This window comes from Manis pentadactyla, chromosome 2 (assembly GCF_030020395.1).
Source record: "Manis pentadactyla isolate mManPen7 chromosome 2, mManPen7.hap1, whole genome shotgun sequence".
In the NCBI taxonomy this organism is placed as follows: Eukaryota; Metazoa; Chordata; class Mammalia; order Pholidota; family Manidae; genus Manis; species Manis pentadactyla.
Genome location: NC_080020.1, coordinates 48,264,823 through 48,278,700, shown reverse-complemented (window position 1 = coordinate 48,278,700; position 13,878 = coordinate 48,264,823). Strand labels below are relative to the sequence as shown.

At 50.4% G+C, this 13,878-nt stretch overlaps 1 protein-coding gene across 1 annotated transcript in view; it reads right to left on the bottom strand.

Moving 5' to 3' along the window:
- HRH2 (histamine receptor H2) overlaps window positions 1-12,313 on the bottom strand; it is a 50,602-nt gene extending 38,289 nt beyond the window's left edge. Inside the window, exon 1 of the mRNA XM_036884812.2 lies at window positions 12,032-12,313. The gene's annotated coding sequence lies outside the window, so the exon portion shown is untranslated. The remainder of the gene's footprint in view (window positions 1-12,031) is intronic.
- Between the last annotated feature and the right edge of the window lie 1,565 nt (window positions 12,314-13,878).

The window sequence follows — 13,878 nt, the reverse complement described above, 5'->3', positions numbered from 1 at the left end:
CGAAAAGGAAACTCCACACGCATTTAGCAGTCAACCCCGACCCCTCCTCCCCTGGTCCCTGGCAACTGCAAACCTGCTTGCTGGCTGTCTGGATGTCCTACTCTGGACACTGTAGGCACTGGGAAGTGTGAGGCTGGCAGAGGGCCCTGGTTCTCTTTTCTACCCTGTGCCTCCCCTTCATCCACCCAGAGTTTGGGCTACATATTCAGGCATCATCCTTGACTCCTGTCTTTCTTTCATCCAACACTCAACCCATCAGCAAGCCCTGATCCTGCCTATAAAATGTGTATATCTTGGATGTGGCTACTTACCTTGTCTGCCACCACCATCCTGGGTCTAGTCCACACCAGCCCCATCTCTTGCCTGGAACTCTGTGACAGCTCTCAGCTGGCTTCCTTCTATCACTAACACCGCTCACTTCCTCTCTTTCACCAACACTGTCCTGTTACACCTCCCCTTGGCTCACCAGGCCCCGTGGAATCTGTGCCCCACCTCCCTGATCTCCTACTTACACCCCAAGTATTAGAGATCCTTGTCCACCCTGACCTGGCTCCTGTGCCGTGGACAAGCTCACTCCTGCGGGGGCTCTGCCTGTGATCTGCTGCTGACCTGGACATGCACGTCTTGGTGCATATGGCTGTTCTGCAGAGGGTTCCTCACTGATCCCCCCAAGGCGGCTCCCGTCATCCTCTGTCATCTCCCCTCCATTTGGCTTGCTGCACAACACATTTTTTTCCTGGTATTTTTCTAGCTTCCCTATTTGTTCACTGTTTCTCTCTCCCCCCTGGAATGCAGTGGTGTGAGGGCCAGGGTCTTCTCTACTTTATTCCCAGACAGGCCCTTAATGGAGACTTAATACTTACTGGATTGATCAAATGCATATTGAAAACAACCATCACAACAACATAATATCCCATTTATTGGACACTTTGAAAGTGCCAAGCGACGTTCTAAGTACTTTATATGCTTTATCCCATTTAATCTCTATAACAACACTATTAGGTGGCTACCATTACTGATCTCCATTTTATAGGTGAGGAAGTTGAGGTTTATGGCATTTTGTGACTGGGCCAAAGTCCACCACCAGCAGTGGGTTGTCAGGTGTGGGAAAGGCCTGAGGAGAGGAGTTTTCAAGGCAGGGGTTAGACTGGGCCAAATGAAAATTCTGTCTTGGTTCTTCTGGGGGAGGTGAGACCCTGGATTGCCAGTGTTCGCAGAGGCATCCAACTCTGCCACTCAGGGAAAAATGCCCAGGGGCAGGGGCAGGGTGGACAGGGCACTGGGCTGGGAATCTGGTCCGAGACTGAGTCCCTGGTGTGACTCTGATTTGCTGTGTTATCTCCAACAAGTCATACATCCAGTTTCCTCAGCAGAAAAGCGGTGAGATGGGCTTAGAATATCTTGAAGGTTTCTTCCAGCTACTTTGTGTGTGTGTGTGTGTGTGTGTGTGTGTGTGTGTGTAGGGGGTGGAAAGGAAGGAATTGAGCACCCCAGAATAATACAATTGGAGGGCTCTGGGTAGAAACAAAACCCAGGAGTCATCTGGTGCCCAGAAACCTATTCCACAGCATCCCAGAGAGGCAGTCATCCTCAGCCACTTTCTATGTGACCAATGATGGGAGACTTACTGTCTTGTAAATCATTTGCCAGTCAGCCACAGCCATTTAGAGACATTATAGAGTCCCATATACTCTTTCTTTTGGAAGCATACTCAACTGCATGATAAATGCTTGTAATATATGTGCTTTCCATAGAAAATAGATTCATATTTATTTAGCTATTTAGTGTAATGAGTGGCCATTGACTAGCTGTCACAGTGTTACATTTGTAGATATCCAATGAAACATTTATTACTTGCTCTTTTGTGGTTTTCTTTTTGTATTTTAGATCTGGCTTTTGTGTGTCTGTGTGTCTGTGTGAGCCTGCAGACATTTTTGTAGGTTTCTGGAAAGCTCTGAAGCCCCAGAGAACAAATCCCTAGGCAGCCCTATAGAGAGTTCCTTGTTCCCCTGAGTCTTTGCCTCTCTATGCTAAACAGCCATTAGGCCCTCCAAATGGACTCATCACCACCCACATAGCCATCACTGCCAGCATCCCTGGCATAGCGGCCCTCCCAACAATTACTGCCGTTATCCTCATCACCGCCCTCATCTCCATCACCACCATCACCATCACCCCCAGCTCCACCTCCACGACCAGCAGCAGCTGCTGCCGTGTGAGCTGGGCACCAGAACTGACCTGCGAGCCCCTGTATTCTTTCCTCTCTGCTCTTCTTTCCCCCAACCTCGCTCCAGGAGGGTTTTGCCCTTCCAGCGGGGCACTGCTTGCTCTTACAGGTGAAAGTCCTGCCGCTGCCCATTCAGTCACCTTAACGATATCAGCAAGCACCTAATACTTGCCTGGAACATTTATGCACACTGGTTATCTTACGTAGTAATCTTCTCTGCCCTTCTCCACTTGCCAAGGCCCCTCCACATACCTCGATTCGAGTCCCTCAGGAGAACTCTGTGGAGCAGTCAGGCTGGTCACTACGACCCTATTTTGCAAATGTGGCAGAGAGGGGCTGGATGCTTGGGTAGCGGCGACATGGCTGGTGAGAGCTGGGAACAGCCCTCTCGGTTCCCATTCCTGACTGCTTACCCTGCCCCCACCTCCTGGGTCTCCCAAACCTCATTCGTGCATGTATCACCGCCATGTTTTTGCCAAACCCACAGAAAAATGCCAGTTCTGTTTTTTACTTAATATTGTTTAATTATTGCAATAACCACTGAGATCACTTTCCCTCAAAGAGGTCACTTCAAAAATAAATGCAGTGGAAAAACAACCGATATTGTTAAATTCCGTATAGTGACTGCTGCCTGAAGAGCCGGCCCCACCCTCTCCTTGTCAGAAAGGCAGACTGGCCTGTGCCAGAGGGGTTAAAGATGGCCTGGCAGCAAACTGATACTTTCTCTCTGACATAAAGAGGAAGGTTTGAAGGAGAACTGAAAAGGGAGTCTTCTCACCGTATGGTCGCATGTTTGTTGATATTTGTGCCACTGACCACCCAAGTCCATCCCAGGACCCCCAGGGCTGCCTGCCCCACACCCGAGGAAGCATTTTGCTCAGTCCAGGAAGGTGACACCTTGTAGTGGAAAAGAGCCAGGAACCTCTCGAGGCTCAGCTTTGCCCTCTGTAATGGGCATACCACCACAGTGTCCGGTGCTGGGAAGGTAAAGTATGCAGGTGAAGGGATAGTGCTACAAGGGCATGGCTCCTCAGTAAACATCACTGCCATCCCCACAGCCATTCTGTGGTCTTCTAGCAGAAACCCTGGACTTCAAGTCCTGCCTTGCTGTGAAAGAAGGCACCTTAGGTCACCAGATGGGGAGGGGAAGCGAGCCCTGTGAGTGACTCTGGGTCTCACTGGGAACTGGCAGAGTGCAGGGCGGCTCGTGGTGAGCCCTGCACAGTGTGGAAGGCCAGATGGGACTCTGTCTGCTTTGGAAGGCTTCTCCTTCTAGCCTGCCCCTCAGCCCACCATCATTTCAGCCTCCAAGACCCAGCGGCTGAGAGAGTGGGTCTTCCACAGCAGCTGCAGCAGGTTCTCATCTCAGCTCTGGTACTTACCAGTGAGACAGTTTCAGCCAGGCGACTTTGCTTTGAGCCCCAGTTTCCCTTCCTGTGAATCGGGGATTTTAATCCCAACCACGCAACAGTGTCAGGAGACTTGTAGGATTAAGAGAAAGGGGCTTCAGCAGCCAGCTTCCTGCGTTACCTTCTGGCCCCGCTGCTTCTCTCTGTGACTGAGGTGAGCAATGGTTTGGGGTTTCTCCGCCTCAGATTCCTCAAATGGCAGAATGGAAATAACAATAGTCCCTACATTACCTGATTGTTAGGAGGAATAAATGGGCGAATGTGCGCAAAGCCCCAGCACTTACCAGGTGCTCAGTGGGTAGGAACGCTGTGCATGACACACAGGCACTCAGCACAATGCCTGGCCCAGAACCTGTCCCCCTCCGGCTCCCCACTGGCCTCTGTCCTGCCCTCTCCCTTCTGCTTCCAGGACCCCAGCCACATCCCCTCCCTCAGCAGTGCCCTCAGCAGTCCCCTCAGCTCCTTCGCAGCCCCCAGCCCCAGCCCTGGGGCACCAACTTATGACTTCTGACCTAGATGCCAGGCTTCCTGGAGATGCTCAGTCAGCCCAGTTCCAAAGATGTAAAAATCTGCAGGTTCAATTGTGTTATTTATGACAGTTGAATATTGCAAATGACTTTAATGTGTTTCAAACTAAGAATGGTTGAGTAAATTATGTCAGAATGGAATTACTATAGCTGTTACTATCATTACTGCCACATTTTGGACACGATGAAATAATAAGAGAAAATGTTTATATTTAAGCAATAAAGTAGCAGGATTCAAGTTGCACCTAGCGGATGACTGTGACTGTGAAATCCTGTTAACCTATAAGGAAGAAAATCAACAACTCAAAGCTGTGTCTGGAAAGGCAGATTGGATGGTAAGAGTGGTTTTCTTTGAATGGTGTACTATGACTTATTATTACTATCTTCTTCCAGACTTCTTTATTCAAAATTTCTACACTGATAATTAATTATACAGTGACTAAAACATAATAATAAGTTGAAGAAGTGTGTATAATATCCTCTTCTTATGTCAAAAATAAGAAAAAATGTATATTTATAAAGTATATATGCTTTGTATTAAGAAAATATGGGAGGCCATATCACAAGTGACTCCCTCTTTTGGGCAGGGACTGGGCAGATGGGGGGCCAGAGTGGGGGAGACTTTCTCTATGCACCTTGATATATTGTAATTGTGAACCACATTAATGCCTTACCTAATCAAAAGTGAAAAGAAAAGCACATAACCATTGAATAAACCTTTAGAAAAAGGCAGTACTTTCCCATATGGGCTGTGCAGACATTTGTTAAAGGTCCTACTTAAAAACAGGAAGCTCTGCACTGTGGGCTTTTCATGATGCTGGTCCTGTCACTCCTCCATTATGTCCTTTCACCACCCCGGCACCCAGGACACAACCTCATCGCTCTGAATGCCCTGAGCACGCCTGGAGGTTTTGCAGCTCTGCGTCTTTGCACACCTCTGTCTCCCCTTGGAATAACAGACCCTCTGTGTCTACCTGCAGACTGAATCTAGTCACCTGGGGTCTTAACTGTGTCTGCCAGCCTGCACTGTGACGGAGGGTGCTGGGAACTGTAGGGCTTTTTAAAAGCCAAATAAAGTCCCAGAACCACCGCCTCCCCACCCCCAGCCCTATTTTTCCCGTGGAGCCTACCCTGAGAATGATGTTCCCAGGACCAGTTTCGGGAATACAGGGCAAAGGGAGGGTGGCAGGGCAGAGAAAGCCAGGCGGTTGTTCCTGCCCACAGCCTCCAGACCCAGGCATGCTGTGTGTGAACTGTCTACACCCGCTGTGGCACTGTGGGGAGCAGGTATGGCGACCTGCGCATGCCCTGGCAGGGGGGGGTCACCGTGGTCACTCTGGGCCCTGTTCCATCAGGTCGCCACATTCTTTAGAGAAACTGGACATCTGGATTTTAAGTGAAATCTCTGGCTTTAAAATAAAATATCCGTTTTAAAAATGAAGTCTCATTGTAAAATGTTGGCTCTTTGTTTTTTTTTTAACATTGCCTGGTTCCCCTGGAGAGCCCTCTGGCCAGCTGCCTTCCGTGATCTCCGCCTGTTCCTGCTGTTCTCAGGTCGGCACCCAGGGTGACTTCCTTTTCTAACCAACCTCCCCTTTCATTATCTCTGAGAATTTTGTCCCAGATCAGCATTAAACGCATTGGCCAACTGCTCAGGGAGTCTGCCTTCCTCTTGGTTGACAGTCAGGCTGACATCGGCCATGCAGCCCTGGGAGCGTGCTGAGGGTCCAGGAGAGGGCTGACACCCGAGCTGCCGGCTTTCTCATGGGGAGGGAGTGTCTGGAAGTGACAGCGGTGCTGCAGCCTGGACCCTGCTCTGGACTCTCACTGCCCTCTGATGCCAACATCTCTGCCCTCCAGTCTTCTCCAGCCTCAGTTTTTCCCTCCTTTCCTCCCATCATGCCCTCTGTGCTCCAGTCACCCAGAAAGTCTCCATATTCTCACCCGCTGTGCCTTTGCACACCATGACCCCTGGGTCTGGGTCACCCTCTCCTGCACCTCTATCTTATGTCTCTCAGCCACCTGGAAAACAGCACACTCAAATGCCAGCTCCTGCAGCCCCTATGCCTCTTCAGTGGCAGCCGGGACCCCAGGAGGCTGGCATCAAACTGTTTCAGCATTGTTCATTACTTAGCCTCCCCTGTCTCCTTCAGCCCATCCCCCCTTCATGTGCTTTTACCCCCCAAAAAGCTTTTGCTTCTGCCCCCTTCTTGCCAGCTGTAGTGTCCCAGCCTTCATCCCTGCTCATCTGGACAAGAGCAAGGGCATCCTGACTAGCTCCTCTGCCCTCCCCTCAGCCCCGCCTGCTTCCACTCTATCTGGAGGAAGGGCATTTTAGAAAATGCAACCTGATCGCCTCTATCCTCCTCCTAAAATCCTTGTGTGGCTCCCACGCCTACAGGACAACTCCACAGCTCGGCACTGTGGGCTTTTCATGATGCTGGTCCTGTCACTCCTCCATTATGTCCTTCCACCACCCCAGCACCCAGGACACAACCTCATCACTCTGAATGCCCTGAGCACGCCTGGAGGTTTTGCAGCTCTGCGTCTTTGCACACCTCTGTCTCCCGTTGGAATAACAGACCCTCTGTGTCTACCTGCTGCCCTCCCATTCACCTCCACACCCAGCTCTGTGGATCCTTCCCTGAATGCCCCCAGGGCAATACGTACTCAGACCTCAGACATCTGCTCCTGGATTAAGGGCTGTATCTGCTACCTACAATATCGTTTGTTGGTTACATATCTGCCTTCCCCCTACAGTGAAATTCCTTGGCAGGTGCCATATTTCCACATCTTTGTGTTTCTGGAGCATTGCCCAGAAGTAAGCATAAAAGTGGCCCTGAAAAGTGTTTGTTGAGTGACTGAGTGAGGGCCTGAATGGCTCTAATACTCAGGGTTTGGAGGTTAGAAGATTATTTTCTCAGGAAAAGTAGGTGATTCTGGAGCTAAAAGTGGCCAAGGTATTCAGTCCTTGCTGGAACTGATGACAATTCTTCGCTGTTCCAGGAGGCTGGGCGCCAGGTCAAAGCTACCACATACTCCTGAACACTGTCCCCATGGGACTGGAGATAATCAGCATGCTGCCTGCTCTGATCCGTGACCAACTTGGCCCCAGCTGCCTTTCTCTCACTGTCACGGTGCCAGGCCTGTGCCTTCATGGCAGAGCTGTCCCATGGAAGCAGGAATCAAAGAAGGGCAGAGTCAGAAAGGACCTATGATATCAGCCAGAACACCCCAGTCTGGTTTTCAGATGGCACAGCTGGGGCCCAGAGAGGGGCAATGGCTTGCCTAGGGTCACACAGTGAAGAAAGGTGTAGTCATAGCTGGAGCCCAGTTTTTCCAGATCTTATCAGAGTTAAAAAAAAATGACCAAAGGAAACCTCGAGATGTGCTAAAGAGGGCCTTGAGACTGAGAGGACAGGGAAGGCTGCACTGAGCTTGCGCACAGAGCTGCTACGCAGATGGTGAACCAGGAGGAGGAAAGAGCTCATGCAAGGGATTTACAGGGCGAACCAGCGTGCCGCTTTGAGTCCCGTGTAGTCAGAGCAGAATGAGCCAGGAAAGACGTAGTCAGAGGCGTGTGCAGGGCCCCATCCATAATGTGGGGCCCTGTGGACCTCTGTGGGGTTTGCATTTCAGTCTAAGTAAGGGAATGATGCAATGAAGTTTTAAAAACTGGCATTAATAGACAGTTTTGCAACCAAGATACAAAAATGGCCAACAAGCACCTGAAAAGATGTTCAAATTCATCAGCCATGAGGCGCATGCAAACGAAAACCACAATGATACCACTTCACACCCACTAGGATGGCTAGAATCCAAAAGTTGGATGGTAAGTGTTGGTGAGGATGTGGAGAAACTGGAACCCTTATACACGGCTGGTGGGAATGTAAAATGGTACAGCTGCCTCAGAAAAAACCCTGGCCGGTCCTTGAGAGGTTAAACATAGCCTTAACATGATCTAGGTATAACATGACTTCTAGGTCCACACCCAAAAGAAATGAAAACACAACATCCTAAAAAAGCCTGTACACAAATGTTCACAGCACCATCATTCATCATAGCCCAAAGGTGGAAACAACCTAAATGCCCATCAACTGATGAATGGATAAACAACAGGCAGTATATCCACTGCAATGGAATATTACTATTTTGGCCAGAAAAAGGAAGTACTGATACATGCTACAACATGGATGAACCTTGAAAACATGATGCTAAGCAAAATAAGTTAGTCACAAAAGACCATATTTTATTCCATGTAATCATCCATTATATAATTACTTCGATATGAAATGTCCAGAATGGGAACATCTATAGACATAGAAAATAGATTAGTAGTTCCCTAGCCTTGGGTGGGAGGTGGGGATGGATAGGGAGTGAAGGCTAGTGTGTACAAAATTTCTTTTTAGGGGGATGGAAATAGTCTAGAATGAGGGGTGATGGTTGAATAACCCCATGAATGTACCAAACACCATTAGCTTGTATACTTTAAATGGTGAATTTTATGATACATGAATTACATCTCTATACAGCTTTAAAGTTTGGTTTTTAAAGAACACCTGGTTGCTGGTGGGGGCAGAGTGGCAGCAGGGAGGCCATGTGGCCAGTACTGCAATCGCAGGTTCCAAGTGCCCAGCACAGAGGAGGCGCTTAATAAACATCTGCGGCAGCTTTGCATGGGCTGATCCCCTGTTCAGGAATGTCGTTCATTCTCTTCAAATCCAGGGTTTCTCAGCTCAGCACTGCTGACATATAGGACAGGAGAATTCTTTGTTGTGGAGCCCTCCTGAGCACTGTGGGATGTGTAGCAGCCTCCCTGCCCTCTACCCACTAGGTGTTAGCACACCCCTGACCCTAGCTGTGATAATTAAAAATATCTCTAGACATTGACAAATAACCTCTGGGGGACCAAATTGTCCCCAGTTGAGAACCACTGCCCACACCTCTCTTGCTCACCTGGTGAATTCTTGCTTATGCTTCTAGAACCATTTCAGATAAAATTGCTTCTGGGGAGCCTTCACCGTTCATCCTCTGAAGTCCCACAGTTTCCAGAACAACCCCCCATCAAAGTCCTGAAGACACTGTTTACACACCACTCTCCCTGATGCCTGTGTAGCGACGACACCGCATGTGCCTTTGGGTCCCCAGCACCCAACACAATACCTAGCACTTTGGAGGGCAGTGCTGAACTATTTCTTCACCTGTCAAGTCCAAGGTTTCTGTGATAGGTGCTTAAATGATGGCTAATTGAATCTGTGCACCTTTCCTGACTCTGGTTAGATGTTGTGGGACATGGGCCAAAAGTGATTGAATGATCTGACTCCTGATTTCTTCTCTGTAAAACAGGGATATTGATCGTACCTACCTCATAAGATTATCGTGAGCACAAAATAAAAAGACAAAAAATGTCAGATAGTATTTGTATTAATAATTTAATATTCCTTCTTTCTTCTAAGGAGCCTGCCAGGCCTCAACAGAGAGGTGGCTCTGTCCATGTGTCAGCCCTGTCCTGGGTGCTGGCCAGGAGGAGGTGGTGATAGGTTAATACTAGATGCCAGACAGTTCTGTGCTTGCTAATTATTAAAGTATATGCTCACTGCATAAGTGGAAAGTTCAGAAATTATGGAGTCAGGGAACAAATTTCCCATAATCCGGCCACCCACTGCCAAACATTGTTAACACTCTTTGGCCTATTTCCTTCCAGTCTTTTTTCTAAGTTCTTGTCATAAATTTGTGACCGTGCCCTATATATGTATGTATAAACATGTCTCTATTCATTAAAAACTCTCCATTTTTAGTAGCCACATGGCTGTCCCATAATTTACTAAATTTATCCCCTATTGTTGGACATTGAGGCACTCCCTGGTGGTTGATGAATGTCTTTGCATTTGAAAGAGGCTTAGTTTCATAACTTCATGTGGATGTCCTCCTCTTCTTATAAAACATTTTTGGCAAAAGAATCTCTCTAGACTGCCGGGACACCCATTTTCCCATAGCAGGGTGCCCATTTTCCTATTATCAGGGATTTCTTCCCCAAGATGAGCTAAATCCTTGGGATTGAGACTTAATCCTGTTTCCCCTTCTCTGGGACATTGGTGGAGATGGACCACAGCTGGACTTGTTCTCCCTTGGGATGCATCAGTTGGGAGGGTCAGCTTAGTCAGCGGAGTATGGAGAACAGAAAGTGCCCAAGAAGCCAGGAGAAGCAGCCTAGGCCAAGGTTAATGGAGATGAGGTTAACTGGGATGGAGTGGTTGAGGAAAGAAGAGAAGTTGCTGGGCTGGGGTGAGTTAGCCTGTTATGTGCTTCCTATGTGGTGTTGAGTAGTGACCTTCCTTCCTTCCAGACCCCAAGAGGAATCACTGCAAAAATACCTGGATCGCACTGCCAGCCTTCAGACTCATTTTCTGCAGTGATTATAAGGCAGAGCTTCCTATGACATGCGGCACAAGAAACCAGCGCTGATTGGGGACCGGCCTGGTGCCAGGCCCCATGCTATACACCTTTTGCAGTCATATTTTGGGGCCAGTATGGTACTGTCAGAAGCACTTTGGAGCCAGGTAGACCTGGGGCCAATCCAGACAGGCATTTCCTACAGTGTGACTGGGTGGAAACCATTTGCCCTTGTGACACTCAGTATTCTCCTCTGTAAATCTGGGGTTTAATGGCACCAGCTTCCCAAGATTGTTGTTATGACTCTAGCGAATAATGCTTGCATAATGCACCTAATACTAGGCATGCATGGTGCAGGTGCTGGAGAAATGTTATTTTCTCATCCCATTCAATAATGGTCATATCTCAGGGTCAGAGATATCAATAAATGTAATCTATCTACATTTTCTTTCATGAGCCTTTCATAACCTCCAGCGACAGGGGACTCAGTAGTAGGGAGAGATTCAGCCAGGAGTCTTTACAGGACATGAACTGTCATCTCACAGATCGTGTACCTTAGAGAACCATCAGGATGTGTGTCTAAGTTAGAGGGAGGGCTCCTAGGCTTCCCAAATTTCCTGGGCCCTGCTTCATGTCCAGCCTGTCCTCTCCCATCTCTGGCAAAGGAGGCCAGAGAGGACCTGGCACATACAGATGAGGTCCCAGAAGGCGACCAGCGCCAGTTAGCATAAAACAGCTGCCACTGGGGGCCACCACAAGCCCCAGGTACTTTCTTGCCCCACCTCCTTATCCTCATGACCCCTTCAAAGGGGGCATTCAACATGCCACTTTTCACAAAGCAGGAAACTGAGGCTCACATACTCAAGGTCAACTGTACTTAGTTAAACGGGCCAACAGGGATTCCTAGCTGAGGCTACCGCCAGGCTCAGACTCATCTCAGAAGCAAAAAGCTCTCCAGGTGCTCTGGGCTGGACTTCTGCCAGGCTGAGCGCTGCCTGGTCCTTGCTCCTGGGCACGGGGCAGCAGTGCAGGGAGGACGCAGGCCAGACACCTCAGCTGCCTAAGGAGCTGGAAGCCCTCTCTCCGCCTACCTGGCCCTCTGTCGGCTTTCCTTAATCAGAAAGTCGCTCCACGCTCCCACAGACACACAGCCCTGAGAAAATACCACCGCCCAGACCCGGGAGCAGAACAGGCATTGCTTCGGCGCAAGTGGACTCTCCAAACCAGCCCCCGCGCGGGCAGAGGGGGTAACCCCCAGACCCCGCGCCCCAGCGCAGCAGTCCGTCCTTGCCACGCCCCCCCTTGGCGCGGGCGCGACATCCCCCGAGGCTCACAGAGAAGGAAACTGAGGCTCGCCGGCCGAGGACTTGCCCAAGGTCAGGCACGACCAGCGAGCGGCGGGGCGGGAGCTCGAACCTGGGGTCAGGGGCACGACGGGCGCGGAGAGCGGCGCAGGAAGGCGGTGGCCGCGTTACCTGGAGCTGCTGCTGCGGCCGAGCGTGGCTCCGCTCCGGGCTCGCCTCGGTGCTGCGCCCGCGCCGGCTGCGCTCCGGGCAGGGATGGAGCCGGCGACGCGCCCCGCCCGCGCCCCGCGCCTCGCACCCACTTCCTCGTCTCCGCCCCCACCTCGCCGCTCCCGGCTCCCGAGCGCGGCTCGCCCGCCGCCCCTCTCCGAGTCTCTCCCCCGCTCGTCCCGGCCTCTCCCTCCTTCCCCCGCTCCAGGCCCGCGCGCACACACGCATTTTGTCTTTCCTCGCCTCTCTTCCTCTGCTCGGCCTCTCCCCCACACTCTCCCCCGCTTTCTCTTTTCCTTCTCGTCGACAGCCTTTCCTGCTCTCAGCTCTGGCACTTCCCCCTTTCTCCTCCTCTCTATCGCGCTGCCCCCTCTTTCTCTCATTTGTGCCTCTCGCTCCTGCCCACTCTCCCCGCAGCCTGGCTGGGGACCCGGAGTCTAGCTGTTCAGTAACGGGCTGGGTGGAAGGGGCCTCAGCGTTGGCCTTTGCCCACCGCTGGCAGGCGGGCTGCCCCGGGAGGGCTAGACCCAGGTCAGGTGGCACCCCTCACCCTGGGTGCCCAGCACTCAGCCACCTGGAATCAGGCTGGAAGACAAAGAACTGGTTTCCGGAGAAAAGTTTGGATAATTCGGGGATCAGAGGAACTTCAGAAAAAACCCAGGGTGGATTTGTTCTGGTGGGAGGAAGAGATGGAGAGAGAAGAGGTGTGGAGGAGTGTCTTGGGATAGGGGCTGTTAGGGTATGGAACATAGTGCCCACCTTCCAGATGGAAAAATGAGGGCTCAAATGGGAAAGCCTCTCTCTTAAATATCAAGATGTCGAGGCTGCTGTGCTAACCGTGCGCACCTCAGTATGAGGGAGCCTGGGTGGGCAGGATGGCCAGTGGCACTGTGCCAGACCTGGGGTGGTTAGCCCAATGTGGGAGAGAGGCAGGCAGGCGAATAGGCTGCCCCCTGGTTGCTTGCAGAACCTGATAAGTGGAGGGGAGTTTCTGCAGAAGCTTGGTGTTGTTGGAGGAGAAGGAAAGGATGCTGGGTTCAGTGGAGTGTAAATTTCAGACGTGTTAATGACGATTAAGCCATTCTGTCACTATGGACCCTGCCCTGTGCTATGAGCTGAGATACAGCGATTAAGGTCACAGTTCCCTAGAACTCTGAGGTCACGGCTTCTGGGACAGTCTGTTGTAGGCTGTGCATTCAAGTCACCAAAATCTTGGAATGACAGGAAGATCTCCAAGCTGGTCTCGTGGACTCCCCTCTTGCTCACCTGCAGTTCACAAAGCAGCTTAGGTCATCTCTAAAAAGCATAATTCAGATTCTGCATCTCTACTCCCCTGCTTAAGACCCTCCTGTGACTTCATGTAGTTAGAATAAAATCCAAGTGTCTTATCACTGCAAACTTGATCTGGCTACGGCTCATCTCTCTGATCTCAAGGGCCACCACTCTCTGCCTCCCTCTGGGTGCCTCAGCCACAGCAGCTTCCTCCTTGTGCCCGGAATGGGCCAAACTGGACCATACCACAGGCCATTTGCATTGGCTGTTGCCTTTGCTGGAAATGATCTTCACCCATATCTTCCCATAGCTGCTCAAATGTCAGGCTACAGGCCTGATTATCTTATCTAAAGCAGCCACATTCTTGCTACAGAGTTTTTATTATCCTTTGTTATTATAATGAAAACACTTATAACTATTTAAAGTTATTGTTTTATTCATTGGTTTATATGCTATTGTCTGCTTTACCTCACCAGAATGTAACCAGTGAAGGAACAGGAGCCTTGTTTGTATTGTTCCCTGTGTTTCCCCAGAAC